At 38.1% G+C, this 15227-nt stretch overlaps 1 protein-coding gene across 4 annotated transcripts in view; it reads right to left on the reverse strand.

Moving 5' to 3' along the window:
- The window catches only part of LOC138307399 (lysine-specific demethylase 6A-like), a 150816-nt gene that overhangs the window by 92572 nt on the left and 43017 nt on the right, over positions 1-15227 (reverse strand). The window contains exon 1 of one of the 4 annotated variants that reach the window (XM_069248128.1): positions 10043-10435. The exons of 2 other annotated variants lie outside the window; for them this stretch is intronic. The gene's annotated coding sequence lies outside the window, so the exon portion shown is untranslated. Of the gene's footprint in view, positions 1-9755; positions 9775-10042; positions 10436-15227 lie in introns of those variants that run through there. One more of the 4 variants, XM_069248132.1, reaches the window with a different exon arrangement.

The raw sequence follows: 15227 nt of genomic DNA on the forward strand, positions 1-15227 counted from the left end.
CTGCAATGACATATTTTGGTTGGTACTGAAGTGACTTAAGCACATCTAGCAGTGGACCAAAATATTTGTGGCACAGTGAATGCATAGTTACAGTGACTGCATTGATGGCATTCTATCATTAGCCCTCCCTCTATGGGTTATGCGAAGATTACGATGATTACGCCTGAAGACCTAAATAAACCTGATGTAGGTCAGTGGTTTGTCTGTGGGTACTCCAGATTTCCTCCACTATCCAAACCTTTCATATTCCTTAATGGATCCATCACAACCAAATTCATATATGATATGTTTAACATCAATAGGATTCAAGTTATACACACGGTAAGCTACAAATTTTAGTATTCTATTCGATTCCTCGTCCGTGGGACTATCTAATTCAACGATTACTTTCCTAAGCAGTTATCATGTCAATCATATCTTATCAAAACATGTCCACAATCGGAACTACAGAATCAGTATTATAACATGAACGACCTGTAATTATTGAGTTAAAGTTTAGGATATGTGGGATGATGATTCAACCTTAGTTATGACCCAGTAAACTTGACTACAGGAGCCGGCTGTACTCAATTGAATCTATTTCTCTTTCTGGGTCATCTTTTACATGAAATATTCAATGAATCATTCGGAGGGCTCATTGATGTATATAAAAGACGGTTTTCAACTGTGTAACCATGCAAACATTCTATAATAATACAGAAAGTGCTAGCTATGTATGTATCCCATCTGGCCACGTGCAGATCTGTTTAAGAGTGATGTCAGCCTCTCTATATTTATCCAGCTGGCAGTGTATTTTAGGTGGAACCAACTGATCAAGATATAGTTTTTACTGTCAGGACTTCATGTCTGCATGACTTGATACATAAACGCATGACTTCAGGAGCTGCAAGTAAATTCATAATGGCAAAGCCTTAAGTTTGTCTCGAATTCAACCACTGAATTTCTCAAAATTAATGTAACCTGAAATTTGGCCTTCATGATAACTAAAAAAAAGCATGGATTCTTAACATTCAAAATACTTTTTCATTACTAATATCAAAATTGAAGTCTGCGTATCTTTCCATCAACATTGTATCAATAATTTAATGACCCGTCGTTAAAATCTCAAATTAATGACCCGTCGTTAAAATCTCAAACGAAAATATTATCGTAAAGAGAGGTGAGTATAAACATTATTAATACTGACATGAACATTCACAGAAATGTAATCTAAAACAAATGATTTTTGTTCTTGCTTCGGACCATGTCATTTTCTAATCAAGCTAGGGCCCCATGAAAATGCCATCAGTGGAATGACCCAGACAGACTTAGTCTGGAATAAATCTATTTCTGGCTCATAACCTACAAATCAGGTCATATTTGATTGGTGTTACACAATGATTTTTTATTGATTACATCAAGTTGATAAAAAAAGGCAATATCCACAGCTAAATTAGGGTGAAAAGTCTTGTAGCTTCTACCTGCATTACCTACCTGTAAATTCATTAGCCTACATGGCCGTGCCTGGCTCTAAACATGTGTATTATCAGAAACGATTAAAACATTTTGTAGAGAATAATCATTAGTTGAATGCACAGGAACTGAGCAACTGAATCAAATCAATTGTGTTATATTGCATGCCCTGAAGATCATATCTTTATGATAAGAATTTTATCAACAAAATGTTTCAGCAAAGCTTTTATTTTATTTGATCAGAATGATATGGGCTGAATTTAGATTTCTTAGTCAAGGTCAAAGGTACAAAAACCATGCAGTATGACCTTCAAAATGTCATTATAATAGCTAGATCAGATTGTACACGGCACAAAAACGTAGTTGAGATCTTCACAAGGTCGTAGGAACTACCTTCAAGACAAGAGGCCCAAGGGCCTTAACGGTCATCTGACTACCTTGGCAATAATCATATAGGAAATAAATCAGATATAGTGTCATGGTAGCCATCTTCGATTTGGGATCAACCAGAGATGTAATAACATTTTGTCGGGACCATGTAAGGATCATTTCATGCACGTTCCAGCCAAATTGCACAAGTAGAACTTGAGAAGAAGTTCGAAATGTGTTTTCAAGATGGCGGCGGTGGCGGCCATCTTGGATTTCGGATCGACCCAACAACACTTTGTCAGGACCATGTCAGGATCATTTCATGCAAGTTTCAGCCAAATTGCACCGGTAGAACTTGAGAAGAAGTTCAAAATGTGTTTTCAAGATGGCGGCTGTGGCAGCAATCTTGGAATTCAGATCGACCCGAAAAATAACAACACTTCTTCGGGACTATGTCAGAATCATTTCCTACAAGTTTCAGCCAAATTGCACCGGTAGAACTTGAGTAGAAGTTCAAAATGTGTTTTCAAGATGGCGGCTATGGCAGCCATCTTGAATTTCGGATTGACCCGAAAAATAACAACACTTTGTTGGGACTATGTCAGGATCATTTCATGCAAGTTTCAGCCAAATCGCACTGGTAGAACTTGAGAAGAAGTTCAAAATGTGTTTTCAAGATGGCGGCTGTGGCGGCCATCTTGGATTTCGGATCGACCCGAAAAATAACAACACTATGTTAGGACCATGTCAGCATCATTTCATGCAAGTTTTCGTCATATCGCACCGGTAGAACTTGAGAAGAAGTTCAAAATGTGTTTTCAAGATGGCGACTGTGGCAGCCATCTTGGATTTCGGATCGACCGGAAAAATAACAACACTTTGTCGGGACAATGTCAGGATCATTTCATGCAAGTTTCAGCCAAATCGCACCGGTAGAACTTGAGAAGAAGTTCAAAATGTGTCTTCAAGATGGCGGCTATGGCGGCCATCTTGGATTTCGGATCGACCCGAAAAATAACAACACTTTGTCGGGACCATGTCAGGATTGTTTCATGCAAGTTTCAGCCAAATTGCACCGGTAGAACTTGAGAAGAAGTTCAAAATGTGTTTTCAAGATAGCGGCTGTGGCGGCCATCTTGGATTTCGGATCGACCCGAAAAATAACAACACTTTGTCGGGACCATGTCAGGATTGTTTCATGCAAGTTTCAGCCAAATCGCACCGGTAGAACTTGAGAAGAAGTTCAAAATGTGTTTTCAATATGGTGGCTGTGGCGGCCATCTTGAATTTCAGATTGACTCGAAAAATAACAACACTTTGTCGGGACCATGTCAGGGTCATTTTATGTAAGTTTCAGAAAAATCGCACCGGTAGAACTTGAGAAGAAGTTCAAAATGTGAAAAGTTAACGCACGGCGGACGGCGGACGGCGCATAGCGGACAACGGACGGCGGACGACAACGGACGAAACATCACAACTATAGGTCAGATGACCTAAAAATACATATGACCTCCATAATGTCACAAAGATAAGACTATTGATCATGTAATAATCAAAGTGCCAAGGCCACTTATAGATGCTGTGATTGAAGGATCCAAACCATATAATAAAGAAATTGGTTTTTCATTTAAATACTGAATTTAGTATACTTTAAGTGTGCAGTGTTGAATTTCGGAGTTTAACAAAATATATTTACAGTATACCGTACCTATTTTAAGATATTCAAAGTTTTTCAAGAATAATAAGTTGAATAACTCATTTTCCTGAAATAACTGTAATAAATTTTGAATCTAAATTATTTCTGAAATAACAATTTCGGCACCAATGAAACCGTTCATAATCTGAGTATCATTTTGTATAATTCTTTTAATTACTAAATTGATCAATTTCATCAATGTCTCTTCAAAGACAAAAAATAATAAGTAAACATATCCGTATCTTAATGTCCACTTAACATTGAAGAATATTTTCGGAAAAATATAACATTAGAAATATTACCATTTCCGGACAAGTGTTGGTTTCCTTTTTAGAAAACTTATATGGGTTAACGTTGCTTTGACGAATTTTGACTAATAAATCATGGCCAGATACTTTTGCCGAATAAAAGGTACATTATTCCATTACGTATATCACTCGGATTTCTTTTAAATTCACAAGATCGCTAGCCGTTAACATCAAGAAAACTTCATGTTATGTAGGCTACCGGACTTTAGCAAGTCTTCGTAAGCCTAACAGTAACTGGTTGGCGAGATATTTTTTCGTGCAGAACATTATACCTTGAGTTGTGCTTTGCCGACTTTTGACTCATAATAAAACATGGTCATATACTTTTGCCAAGTAAAAGGTACATTATTTGGTTACTTATAACACTCAAATTTCTTTTGAATTCATAACGCTAACATCAAGGAAACTTCATACAATACATCGGACTTTAGCAAGTCTTCATTAGGCTACCGTACATAACACGACAATATAAGTTTATTTGTCACTTTAAAATGCTCGTACATATATAGATCTATATCATCATTATATTTTGTAAGTTTATGTTGATAAATTTTGTACCTTTCCCCTTTCAATATGACGCAGTTGTCGATAAACAAAAGACACAACTCCCGGTGACAGACACATACTCAAAACTATTAACTTTTACTGCGCAATAATACAGTGTATCATCGGATATAGTTCGTCAATGAAACCAACACAAAAAACTTTATAAGCGTTATAAAAACTTTCTTTTGTATTAACCTTCCTAACAATTGATTACAATAATCGATCAGTAGCATGAATTACGTAAAATTTAAATAAACATACACAATCCAAAATCCACCGAAAGTCTGCCGCGGAGGAAGACAGCGAAGAAGGCGTTGTTCGTGATTTTCGGGAGACTACTATAGGAGTAATACCAATATCATAGAGTCCTAACTGAACACTTAAAACACTCCATCAATGGTGTATATGTATGTACAAATTCAATGTCTGTGGTTTTGAATATTTGGGTTTTATTTTTCATGCCATCAAGTATTAAGTGAAATGAACAAAACAACTTTTAATTTTCATCGCGGAGTGGTTTCATTGTTTTGATGTGCACAGGCTCGCCGAGCGTACCTAAGAATGCTGTTTCACAGCATAAAAAAGAAGGTTTTGTATTGCCTTTAAGTCAGACAAAAGTCTAAAGACAAAACATTGACCATACATAATAAGATGTGTCTGAAAGATCAAATGACCTTCACAGGTGTGATTGTGACCTTTGGCAGTGACCTTTTGACAGTAACCTTCACAGATGTGTCTGACCTTCACATGTCATTAGTCAAGGTCACATTCTCTTTAATACTAGAGGGATTAGAATGTTTTAATGTTGTTTTACAACCTTATTTAGGTTATAGAGACCTTCACTGTGTAAGAGATGTGTTTTAAATTAAGTTTAATTTTCACATGCCGCACAAAACCTTCAGAACCCTGTAAGAAATCACACACTTGAGCCGAATGGGTTATAAATATGGAGGCCAGATCCTAATCTATATACTAACATCCCAGTAATTTTTACTTTATCTCAAACATCTAGTTTGCTCTACCAACACTCAACACTAAAAAAGTTTTATTTGTTTTTCTTCTGCAGGAATTTACTTCTTGGAGTTCGTGCATCATAGCCACACCATTGTAGCTTATCTAGCCAAAGAAAGTCATTCTGTGTACGGGTTACAAACATGACTGGTGCAGGCCTGCATGGTATCCTAGTCAGTGGGTTTATTGCCTACATGATTCCATCTATTGGTGAACTTTGTCAGTCTTCTGTCGACTGGTACAGGGCTCATCAGTGGAGAATCAATGAAACCCAAACTCAGGTAAAAGTCCACAGAGTCAGTTACTTCAGTCCTTATCAGTCACACATAAAGACAAATGTGGTCAGTGCCAATAGGTTTTCATGTAGTGGTACCTAATGGCAAGACATTGACCTGAAACGCTTATGCCAATACATTTAGTCACGTCTATAATGAGGACAGAATGTTGGAAATTCTAACTGGCCTGACAACTGTTGGCGATAAATTGAAACTAAACAGAATAACAGCAAAGTTGTCAAGTGAGCACAGATTCTGTTAGGACTATTTATAGCCTTATAGAGAGAGAAGTCTCCAAATCTTGGGAATCTCAGTGACCTACATTCCAATAGAATCTCAGTGACCTACATTCCAATATATATGAGACCTCTCCAAATCTTGGGAATCTCACTGACCTACATTCCAATATATATGAGACCTCTCCAAATCTTGGGAATCTCACTGACCTACATTCCAATATATATAAAGTCTGTGAACATTGTCAACTTGGTCATGTGTTTATTTGAAAGATTTTTAAGTTGATTACAAAAACTCCAACTTGAATAACGTTTTTGTGTTAACAACATAAAAATATGGACTATAATGATTTATCCTAGGCCTGAGTTGCCATTGGTGTACAACGTAAAAAAAACGTTTATTTCTTAACTTTGAAAGCACTGTCATCTTGTAGCAGTACAATCTTCATCCAGATACCTGCGTATATATCCAAGAAAACTAGAACACTGACACGTCAGAAAGGGCCCCGCTATGTGTCTGACGTGCTTAAGTGGAAAAGTAGTATTTTGACAACGAATTCTTCCGTGTTAGCTATATGTTGCTAATAAATAATTAATGTCAACATTAATTGGGAAACCGATGATGGTACATTATTATAATTCTTTGGAAAAAGTCTTCCAAGTATTTAACTTGAATCCTGATTCCAAGCTAACATTACATTAAGAGCATACAATTAACTCAAATAAATTTGACCTTGACCTTTGACTTAGTAACCTTGGCCCATGACCTTACCTTTGGACAGTCAACTCCTTGTTTAATTCTGAACAACTTTGCATCATAATGTTATAACAAAATATTTATCAGTTAAGAGCAACAACATTGTGATTTTTTTAAATGTTAAAATCCAAGATGGCCGATTTTTTAATTTAATTTCAGCCTGAAAAATTACCAAGCAGATCTAGGATGGATGGGGAATCATCATGTAAAATATGGGGAAAATACTCCACTCCCTTCCATCATTAATGTGCAAAAGAAAAAAAACGGACAGACGGACGGACGGACAGACAGACAGACAGACAGACGGACGGACGGACAACCTGATTACTATAGGGCACCCGCATCTCGATGCGGGGCCCTAATTACCAAGATTGTTTAAGAAGATTTAGAATCAATCAAATACTGAACTTGAAATAACTATATAAAAAATTCTTCCTTGTAAACAGCTTTAATCCCTTTGCAGATATTATAGCTCAGATGAAATCTTTGTACATGCATGTATATGCCATTGCATATATATTATAACTCAGATAAAAAATTTTGTACATGTATACAATATTGATAAGTCACAGGTACTTTCAATTCACAGTAAGCAAACATTGCAGGTCACGATTACTGCTAGACTTTACAAATGATAAAATGTCTAGCCGACATTACCATCAAAACAAAATATACAACAATGACACTTCAGTGCATATTTGAGCATGCCCAATCCAGAATGAGGCTGCGTCAGCTCGACTTTCACTTTCAGTCTACAGCATGTGAGGACTCTTGATAAAGGGACCTTGACAATTGATGTTTGTTTGTGTTTTGGCTGTCTAGTTGGTGCATATAAGTCTTTGTAATTTACGATCAAAAACTTATCATAACAATACCTAATATGGTAAACTGAGTCCAAAAAAACAACGAGAATATAGTAAGATGAGTATTACAGGGGATGTAGAGTTAGTTGATTGGCTCTCAGTAATAACTAGTATCATCTTCAGGGATAGATGATATGTAATAATCCAAGTCATTATCATCGGTGAGAGATCAGATATGTATAATCATCCGGACGGCATTGTCATGTATTATTATACCATACCAGCTAGTTAGCTAGGGTAGAAAGTTGATAAGGTATTGAGTCAGTGATCTTAGAAAAGGACTCTGTGATTTTCTTACTCAATACTATTAGTGGCTTTTACCTTTCAATTGAGAAAAATTTACAAGGTAATTTTCTTGAAATATGTATATTTTAGAGAGTTAATCTTTATTTGGGAAAATATTTACAAGAAATTGGGAAAATACAGAAAAATTTCTCTGGCCTTTATTTAACCCCATATTTACCTACAATGTAAAAGAATCACTGGACTTGATAATGTGTTTTAGTTTAGAATAATGACACACACTATTCTGTCCTTCAATACCATCAGAAACGTGCTTAATTTTAACATTTAATTTTTGCATTATATAAAAGTAAAACCTTCAATTAATCACAAGCATCTATGGTAATGACATCTTTTAATTAAACTATTTTCAGGTCTAATCTACATCCATTTAACTTTCACTTTGATTAAGAGTGTTGAGATTTTTTTTTTCCATTCGATTTATATAGCAAGACACATTGTATCACAAATGTCTGACTGTCATACCACACAGTCATGTACATGTTTAGTACAGAAGCTTTTATTCATACATGGAACAGAAATGTATCCCCCCACCCCCAACATCTTCATTCTTCATTTTGCCATCAGATCTTGAAGAAGCTAACAATCTTGCTATGCCAGCTGGACCAGAGATGCTGGAAGCTCAACATCTCTCAACTGCATCATATTTCATAAGCATGGATGGTGTGACCCCATCTTGTGGAAGCTTCACACATCCTGTCAAAGACATTCTGTTGGGGTTCCTTAGGGGAGAAAGCTTCACATATCCTATCAAAGACATTCTGCTGAGGCTCCTTAGGGGTAACTACAAGATAACCATCAGCCAGTGCCATGTGTCCAACAGGCTTATACCAATCCTTTTTTTTGGTGCTTTTTGCCCTCTTCTTAAATATCTTTCTTCACAATCTCATACACAGTGCAAACACTTTCTTAACAGAATCCAAACCTAGTAATAAGATGAAATGGTAAACTCACTGTTTACATGGTAACTTTTACCAATTTTAAAAAGCAGGAATTAAAGATAACTTGATTTGACTCCCTGCTTTCCGAATTAGTATAAAGACAATCATTATATTCTACCTATATTTCCCTTCAATACCCATATTAATTTCATTATTGTGACAATCTTTATATTCTATCTATATTTCATTTCGAGACCCCTGTATTACAGAAGTTCATGTTGACAGATTTGACAGCAACAGTTGCCCACATCTAGGTCAAGTATGAACATTCATATCAACATTGTAAACAATTAATGAAGGTAACGATAAATACGATGAATTTTAATCATGATAAGTATTATATGGAAGTAAATATAAATAGTTATTATTTGGACAAAACTCTCAAACTGTCACAACAAGACTATTTTCAAAGGAATTTAAATACAAATCATCGTAAAAATGAAAATAAGATGAATAGAAATAAACAAAGAGTACTAAATATGAGTTTTTATATACTTCTTCTTGTATTTACATGTTTTTTTGGGTTTTTTTTAAAGCCTGATGGTGAGTCAATTTACATTCCAGCTGTAAGATAGTTTTACCTAAGGATTTACTTTTCTTCAGGTAATAAAATGTTTTTCCTGCAGCATCTTATCTACTGAAGAAAGTTTAACTACCATAGGACCAGAACATTTTTCTAATTTTTACATCACTGATTCACTATCAAGTGATGTTATATAACCCTCCAATATTCTGAAAACAGCTATAATACCCTATAGTGACATGAACAAGTCACATTCTGTCTCCTATGATAATTAGTTTTATATAACATCCATATAAAACACAGCTGTGGCAGTATAAACTTAACATATATCTGTCAAAGCCGACCTGCATCTGATACATATCTGCACTTGACCTAAATCTTAATATATATAGAAACATTAAAAAGACACATCCTAAAATAAAGAACAGGTAATTGGAGCTGTAACAACAATGTATTAATATATGAATATACTTACCACCAGATATAGACATAAATAAAGAGGATTGAGACAAGTACTTCAGATCTGTAGTGGTCACTCAGAAAGGCCTAACTGAAAACTCTCAATGTCCATTCAAACTCTCCTTATCACAAGTACTGAGGCCGACCTAAAGCCGACAGAAGGTCGTAGGTCAGCGACTATAATTAGAAACCCTTTGTCAGCTGAAAGGTCTGCTTTGTAGAATAAATGGAGTTGTCTTACATGGTGATATCAGATGCCAAATCAGACTTTCTATACATATATTAGTACTAAAGGTAACCTACCTTACTATGAAGATGTCCGCAAACTACAGAATTAATCCAAGCACAGAAAAAATTCACACACAATCACAAGAATGTTGTGTAAAATTTGCATTTACACACAAACAGAAAAGTGGGTCAAAGTCAGCTGAAGGCACAGCCCAAACCCAGCTTATAAATGTACCAGTACAAGTCAGTAAATGTAAGTTGAATGTAAAAAGGTTTGTAAGGAAACACCCTTCCTCCTCTACTTACTGCAGGTAAAGTACCTCAGCCCTGCAATGAGTAGGGACTTCGGGACTATCAATCCACAGAAAAATCTACAAAGGTCACACCATCCATAAAAGGAAACAGGTGAGAGTTCACAGGTCATGGAGCATGCTTAGCAGCCGTAACCTGGTTTGTTGACCTCTGGTAGTAAATAGTGAGAGAAGAAAGACAAAGGAAATTAGAGAATTTACATGTATATGTACATATATATTTGGCTTACTGGTCGGTCTACTCAGACCTGTATTAATAGCCCACTCGACTCCTGGCCTCTGTAAAATGTATCCCAGCAGACCTGGTATTCGCCAAACACACATTCATCCAACCGCAAAGGCAGTACACAGGGTTCATTCACAATTAGTAAAGATGATTTTGTTAAAATTATACCTTCTATTTTAAAATCATAAACTTTTAACCTTGAGGCTTCCTCCCACATATAAGTATTAGTGTTTTGATGATAAATGATTGATGTTTGTTTGAGATGACTGAATTTAGAAGATAATAACTTTTATTGTAAAAACATTAACTTTTTACCTTGTAAATAAAGGGTTAATTTAGTTTAAAAATGCAATAAAATCATAATCAAAATGTCTCTTTTTTAAACTACCAATAAAGAAAGCTTAACTTCATAGATAACAAATATAACTTCATAGATAATAACTTCAGTTAAAAGATGTTTTTGTTTTTTTTCAAAGGTCAAAGTACCGTACAATATCAAAGTTGACAATATCATTATTTACATGTCATAATGAACAAGAGGCCCAGAGGGCCTGTATTGCTCACCTGGTTTGTAATGCCAAGTAATGTTCTAAATACAGGTTCATTGTTTCTTTTCTGAAGGAATTCGAATATTTACCTCTAATTCACCTACTGGGCCCTACCCATCCTGCCCCCGGGGGGTCAGAGCCAACATTTATAGAAGTTCTGTTCCCCTTCTCCCCATGGATGTTTGTGGCCAAATTTGGTCACAATCCATGCAGAACTCTAGGACAAGTAGCGATTTATAGGATTTACCTCTATTTCCCCTATTGGGCTCCACCCCTCCTGCCCCCAGGGGGTCAGAGCCAACATTTATAGAAGTTCTGTTCCCCTTCCCCCAAGGATGTTTGTGGCCAAATTTGGTCACAATCCATGCAGGACTCTAGGACAAGTAGCGATTTATAGGATTTACCTCTATTTCCCCTATTGGGCCCCGCCCCTCCTGCCCCCAGGGGGTCAGAGCCAAACTTTATACAAGTTCTGTTCCCCTTCCCCCAAGGATCTTTGTGGCCAAATTTGATTACAATCCATGCAGAACTCTAGGACAAGTAGCGATTTATAGGATATACCTCTATTTCCCCTATTGGGCCCCGCCCCTCCTGCCCCCGGGGGGCGTCAGAGCCTAATTATAACTTTATACAAGTTCTGTTCCCCTTCCCCCAAGGATGTTTGTGACCAAATTTGGTTACAATCCATGCAGAACTCTAGGACAAATAGCGATTTATAGGATTTACCTCTATTTCCCCTATTGGGCCCCGCCCCTTCTGCCCCCAGGGGTTCAGAGCCAAACTTTATACAAGTTCTGTTCCCCTTCCCCCAAGGATGTTTATGGCCAAATTTGGTTACAATCCATGCAGAACTCTAGGACAAGTAGCGATTTATAGGATTTACCTCTATTTCCCCTATTGGGCCCCGCCCCTCCTGCCCCCGGGGGGTCAGAGCCAAACTTTATACAAGTTCTGTTCCCCTTCCCCCAAGGATGTTTGTGGCCAAATTTGGTTACAATCCATGCAGAACTCTAGGACAAGTAGCGATTTATAGGATTTACCTCTATTTCCCCTATTGGGCCCCGCCCCTCCTGCCCCCAGGGGGTCAGAGCCAAACTTTATACAAGTTCTGTTCCCCTTCCCCCAAGGATGTTTGTGGCCAAATTTGGTTACAATCCATGCAGAACTCTAGGACATTAGTAGCGATTTATAGGATTTACCTCTATTTCCCCTATTGGGCCCCGCCCCTCATGCCCCCAGGGGTCAGAGCCTAACTTTATACAAGTTCTGTTCCCCTACCCCCAAGGATGTTTGTGGCCAAATTTGGTTACAATCCATGCAGAACTCTAGGACAAGTAGCGATTTATAGGATTTACCTCTATTTCCCCTATTGGGCCCCGCCTCTCATGCCCCCGGGGGGTCAGAGCCAAACTTTATACAAGTTCTGTTCCCCTTCCCCCAAGGATGTTTGTGGCCAAATTTGGTTACAATCCATGCAGAACTCTAGGACAAGTAGCGATTTATAGGATTTACCTCTATTTCCCCTATTGGGCCCCGCCCCTCCTGCCCTCGGGGGGTCAGAGCCTAACTTTATACAAGTTCTGTTCCCCTTCCCCCAAGGATGTTTGTGGCCAAATTTGGTTACAATCCATGCAGAACTCTAGGACAAGTAGCGATTTATAGGATTTACCTCTATTTCCCCTATTGGGCCCCGCCCCTCCTGCCCTCGGGGGGTCAGAGCCAAACTTTATACAATTCTGTTCCCCTACCCCCAAGGATGTTTGTGGCCAAATTTGGTTACAATCCATGCAGAACTCTAGGACAAGTAGCGATTTATAGGATTTACCTCTATTTCCCCTATTGGGCCCCGCCCCTCCTGCCCCCGGGGGGTCAGAACCAAACTTTATACAAGTTCTGTTCCCCTTCCCCCAAGGATGTTTGTGGCCAAATTTGGTTACAATCCATGCAGAACTCTATGACTAGTAGCGATTTAAAGGAAATGTTGACGGGACGGACGACGGACGGACGACGGACCGACACGCCATGACATAAGCTCACCGGCCCTTCAGGCCAGGTGAGCTAAAATTAAATAATACTTATGATTACTAAACGTTTAATTTCCTGCAATATTCTATTATTATAAATATCATTTTAGAATTTCATACACACACCTGCCTTTTGAGTAAAAAAAAAAATATCATCCTAAATTCTCCTTTGATATTATCAAGCACAAAGTTTTTAGAAATGATAGGATTGCTACAATCAAAGTACAAATTACACATTTTAAACAAAAGTAAAGTTTAAGAACAATGACGATTTTTTTTTCAGTAGCAAAAAAATAAACATATCTCATTTTGATTTTAATCAATTCACCCAAATGGTTCCAAAAGTTTGCATGAACTGACACTATAATCATGCAACAATTTAATAGTTTATACAATAATGTTGATTAGCCTACATGAACAGTCTATCAATGAACCAGAAAACTGTAATTGAAGATAACAAGAGGCCCAGAGGGCCTGTATCGCTCACCTGGTTTGTAATGCCAAGTTATGTTTTGAATACAGGTTCATTATTTCTTTTCTAAAGGAATTTAATACAAGTTCTGTTCCCCTTCCCTCAAGGATATTTGTGGCCAAATTTGGTCACATTCCATGCAGAACTCTAGGATAAGTAGCAATTTAAAGGATTTATCTCCATTTCCACTATTGGGCCCCGCTCCTCCTGCCCCCGAGGGGTCAGAGCCAAAATTTATACAAGTTCTGTTCCCCTTCCCCCAAGGATGTTTGTGGCCAAATTTGGTCACATTCCATGCAGAACTCTAGGACAAGTAGCGATTTAAAGGATTTACCTCTATTTTCCCTATTGGGCCCCGCCCTTCCTGCCCCCGAGGGGTCAGAGCCAAAATTCATACAAGTTCTGTTCCCCTTCCCTCAAGGATGTTTGTGGCCAAATTTGGTCACATTCCATGCAGAACTCTAGGACAAGTAGCGATTTAAAGGATTTACCTCTATTTCCCCTATTGGGCCCCGCCCCTCCTGCCCCCGGGGGGTCAGAGCCAAAATTTATACAAGTTCTGTTCCCCTTCCCCCAAGGATGTTTGTGGCCAAATTTGGTCACATTCCATGCAGAACTCTAGGACAAGTAGCGATTTAAAGGATTTACCTCTATTTTCCCTATTGGGCCCCGCCCTTCCCTGCCCCCTGGGGGTTAGAGCCAAAATTTATACAAGTTCTATTCCACTACCCCCAAGGATGTTTGTGGTCAAATTTGGTTACAATCCATGTAGAACTCTATGACTAGTAGCGATTTAAAGGAAATGTTGACGGACAGACGGACGGACGGACGACGGACGGACGACGGACGACGGACGCCGCGCCATGACATAAGCTCACCGGCCCTTCGGGCCAGGTGAGCTAAAAACGGACACATCTTCTATTACTGAAATTAAAATAAAACTATGGAGTTTTAAGCTGTTGTGGTATCCTTAAAATATTGTTCAACCCTTCGAGTACTGGGAATATAATGAAATTCACTAGATGAAAGAGAGTTTACATTTGTTCTATGATGTTTACACGCCAGAGATGATCAAACATCCAAACTTCTAAGCCAATATGTCTGGCCATACAACACAGGGCTATAACAACAGTGTAACAGACGTACCGCCAAGAAAACACCAAACTTAACAAGTAGCATCTTACATATCTTCTTATACAGAAGCAAACTCTCTTCAGAAAATTAACTAAACATGCATCACCAGAGAATTGAATGAACATTTGTTAACTCCTCATCCCAGCAATACAACTGTCCCAGTATCAGGATTCCGGACATAACAAGAGGACCAGAGGGCCTGTATCGCTCACCTGGTTTGTAATGTCAAGTCATGTTCTGAATACAGGTTCATTGTTTCTTTTCTGAAGGAATTTGAATATTTACCTCTTATTTCCCTATTGGGCCCCGCCCCTCCTGCCCCCCAGGGGGTCAGAGCCAAATTTTATACAAGTTCTGTTCCCCTTCCCCCAAGGATGTTTCTGGCCAAATTTGGTTACAATCCATGCAGAACTCTAGGACAAGTAGCGATTTATAGGATTTACCTCTATTTCCCCTATTGGGCCCCGCCCCTCATGCCCCCAGGGGGTCAGAGCCAAAATTTATACAAGTTCTTTCCCCCTTCCCCCAAGGATGTTTCTGGCCAA

Source organism: Argopecten irradians, chromosome 14 (assembly GCF_041381155.1).
Source record: "Argopecten irradians isolate NY chromosome 14, Ai_NY, whole genome shotgun sequence".
In the NCBI taxonomy this organism is placed as follows: domain Eukaryota; kingdom Metazoa; phylum Mollusca; class Bivalvia; order Pectinida; family Pectinidae; genus Argopecten; species Argopecten irradians.